Here is a 4,465-nt window from a genome sequence, read left to right on the forward strand (position 1 = left end):
ACACATCAAACTTTTGTTTAAAAAACAAACATCAATTATGGATCAATTCTGCTAAAGATGTCGAGAAACCACCAAATTAAATGTATTAGTGAACAAGGTGGAATACTTTGGCACAAGAATAGCGAGCCATGTTAGAGGACAAGCCTAAGAGGGGTCAGAAATGTTGCCTAGAGCAGAGGAAAATGCGAGTCCTCTAAACTATAAATATTTGCCAAAAAACTGGCATAAAGGTTTAAAACCCAAGAAATGGTTCACACATAGACCAAAACTACCATCAATGGCCAGAAAGCCAAGGTTGGGCCAAAACAAGGTAGAGGTATATGAATTCATCCTCTTCCATGAAACCCAAACCAAGAAGAATGTATGCTAGTGTAGAAAATTATGGAGTCGAAGTCAACAAAGGCATGTAGATCGAAGCAGTCCATCAAATAAATAAAAAATCAATAAAGACCTCCAAACTACTAGTAATGGCAAATATATCTGACATTAAGACTTTCGTGCCACAAACACCATAATCAACACATACCATGGGGCCAATGAAAAGCACTAAAGACTAGTGTAGGAGATGTCGTAAAACCATACATTATCACCAAACTTGAAACACGCCTCCCATATTTGCAGGTAGAGATGTCAGGCCTATTTAGTAGTGATTAAGTGGAGCTCTAACATGGCGTTGAAATCCCTTTCTCAAATGCATGTCCCCAAAAAAGGGGTGGGTCTCCAACAATGAAAATGCACCCAGATCCCCCCAAAAATACTTTACAAAATTCCTTTGTGCATTGATTAAGGTAATTGCAGGGCTTGGAAAACCAAATTGGAGCCAAACACTGCCCAAATTTTCTCATTCTCCAACAAGAACTCTTAAAAATCATGCAGATGCTGGTGGGGAGGCCCACTCCAAAAATGTGGGCTTCAATCATGTGCAAAGGGCTCAAAAATAGTGGGCACCAAAAGTCACTTAGTACAGGGTACAAGCCTACATTTGTAGAGTTCAAGTACTCAAGAAGTCCCCTCCTTTGTAATCAACACCTCTTTCCCTTGATTGTAAAAAAAAAATCTCTACACCTTTTTTATAAAAAAAAAGTTAACATATATATTTTTAAAATAAAAAAATATTGCCACCTCATTTTGCATGCCTAGGCTAAAACGGTTTGGGTGCAAAAACATTTTGCCCCAGATTTCAACAATGTCCAAACTGGGAGTATTTTATATAGAAATGGAGGGTTTTGAGCATTTGGAGTTTAATGGTGATGTCTATTTGGGCTCAAAGTGCTCCAAAAAATAAGTTCTCCCCAAATCCAATATAAAATCATTTGAAAGCCACATATTTGAAAATTGATGTCAAATCTCTCAAGAACATAATAGGGGCATGAAGATCTGGAGCTCTGATACCATGTTGAAGTTGATGAAAGCTCAACCCCACATATCCCAAGAATCATCTGCATGCAAACACCTATCACAAAAAGAGAGAAGCAAAAGCTATGGAAGCTAGAATTCCCAGATCCATAGATGAGACATTCTTGATGAGCAAAAAGAGAGATTTTTATTATCAAAAGTGAATTAATGTTTACAATTAGATATCTTTCTTATTAAGGAGGTCAAAACCCTAAAAAGTTCTAACCTAGGTTGCATAATAATAATTAATAGAATAATTAATTATGTGATGCCTAAAGTTTTAGCTTAAGCAAACTAGAGTTAGTTAGGAAATAACTGTTGATAGAAATGGAAATTTTCTCACTATTTAGGAAGTTATCAATCACATATAGAGTATAACTTCCTCCACCTTTGCAAGAAGGTAACAAAGGGTTCACCTAGTTTTTGTCTAATGTTGCATAAATCAACCATTGTGATAGTTTGTTGAGTATTGTAGGAATAGTGTTGAATAAAAATTTGAACAGGTTTATCAAAATACTTAAGTGGGGGTGTGATCTTAGTGATCCATTCCATAGCTTGACCATTCAAACTCCTTGGAAAAAGTCTCATGAGATAAGTATCATCGTACGCAAATTTCATGCTTAGAGTTTAAAATTGCCTTATGTTGTCATACAAATTCTCATTTCCATCATATTTGTCATACCTAGGGATCTCAATATCTCAAGGGAAAGCCATCATGCAGAGACTCTTATCAAGAGATAATGCACATATAGATTCCATAGCCAAGGAAGATTTAGGTTTTTCCTTTTATTTCTTCAAGTTTGACATCTCATTTTTGAAGTCTTGGATCTCTTTCATGGCAATCTCAAGAGGAGTTGGTTTTTTCTTGTGAATCAATTTTTGAATGTCAAAGTCACATGGAAATTTTAGTCTCCTATTGTAGAACAAGAATTAGTATGCAAAGAACATTAACAAATAAATTAAACATTCACAAACCAAAAACTAAATTCACATATATGCTTAGACAAAAAAAGCAAACCAGAAGTGCAAACCTCACAAGAGAAAACACTCCATGCTTTCTGAATTCTGTAGATGTGTCCTTTTTCTGTGGATGTATGCTCAAGATGCTCAAAAGCTGCTTCAATGGAGATGGGTTATGGAAAATTGGTAGCTTTGTGAGCTCTCAATTTGGCATTATAAGGGTATGGTTGATGGCTTTGGTTCTCAAAATAGCATGGTAACTTTAGCTCAAAGATTGTTGATGAAATGGCTTGGGATGGGATTCAATTTATAGGCTAAGGGGTAGAGGGATGGAGGGCTTAGATGCAAGGATGGATGAAGGCTTAAGGAGGGCTAGGATGCACTCAAAGGAGAGCACATGGATTGTGCTTGTTTAGCACCAATGGGAAGGTGACACTTGTCACAAGGAGGATGAGTGTGAGAGGGTAGGGTAAAGGGTTGGTTAAAGGCATGATGAGTGGGGTTGAGTATGTAAGAGGGATGTAAGAGGAATGAGTGTGGAAGAGGGAAGAGTGTGGAAGATGGGTGTAAGAGTCATGAGTGGGCTTGTAAGAGTCTTTATGTTTTGTAAGAGCACTCATGACTTAGTGGTTGGGTTTTTTGAGGGGAGACTTTGGTTTGGATTAGGAAAATCTTAAACTTGTTTAAGGAATGTGACAACATTAGGGGGTGGATTAGGCTTGGGTTTAGGATTAGATTAGGGATGTTAGAGATGTGCAAGTGGATGGCATTAATGAGGGTGGGTGAGTTAGTGGCTAAGCTTGGTTAGTATGGGTGGATGGGGTGGATTAGGCTAAATGGAGGATTAGAGATAGGTTAGGGGTTTTGAATTTGAGGATTTCATTTATCAAATAGATTTATTTAATAAATGGGGATTTTTGGAATTAGATAGGAGAAAAGGATTTAATTGATAAATAATAGATTATTTGATTTATCAATTAGGACTATAGATGATTAATTAAATTAATCAACTAGGGATGGCAAAGGATTAATTAAATAAGAATTTAATTAATGATTCCTTTAGAGATGGCTAAATTAGATTACCAAAGCAGTGTAATCAAATTTAGGTGTCTACACCTATAAGCCAAATGCATGAAGTATTGATCTCCATTTTGTTCTAGTATTTTTAGCATAAGTTTTTGCAAATTGTCATCTTTCTAAAATTTTAAGAGTTCCTCTTCAATGATGTCATTATCTACTTTACTTTCGTGTTAAGATCTATGTGAAGTATGTCCATGGTTGGAAGATCTTGGTGGACACTGAAAGCCATTAAGATGAGACCTTGGAGTTATAGGAGATGTAATGCCTACCCCTAGTTAACTTTTTTAATTTTATTGCCGAACTCTTTTAGGCTAGCTTTATGTTTATGCTTGATATCAGTGACATTGTTTTCTAGATTGTTGGATATTTTTTCATATCCAATATATACATATATATATATACATATACATATATATATTATATGTATATGTATATGTCTATATATATATATATATATATATATATATATATATATATATATATATATATATATATATATATATATATGTATATATGTCTATACATATATATATGTATATGTATATGTACATATACATATATATATGTATATGTATATGTACATATACATATACATATATATATGTATATGTACATATACATATAATATATATATGTATATATATATATATATATATATATATATATATACATATACATATACATATATATATGTATATGTATATATACATATATATATATATAGACATATACATATACATATGTATATATCTATACATATGTATATATTATATACATATGTATACATTCATATACATATGTATACATATGTACATATATACATACATATACATATGTATATAATATACATATGTATATATATACATATATATATATGTACATGTATATGTGCATATATACATATGTGTGTGTGTGTGTGTGTGTGTGTGTGTGTGTATGTATTGAGTTAGTTATTTCATTTATCTCATGATTGTTCGATGATGATATATATGTTCATATAGTGACTTTCAGTTATTTAATGATGTTAGTT

This window comes from Cupressus sempervirens, chromosome 7 (assembly GCF_028749045.1).
Source record: "Cupressus sempervirens isolate cs-2001-9-10 chromosome 7, ASM2874904v1, whole genome shotgun sequence".
Lineage (NCBI taxonomy): Eukaryota > Viridiplantae > Streptophyta > Pinopsida > Cupressales > Cupressaceae > Cupressus > Cupressus sempervirens.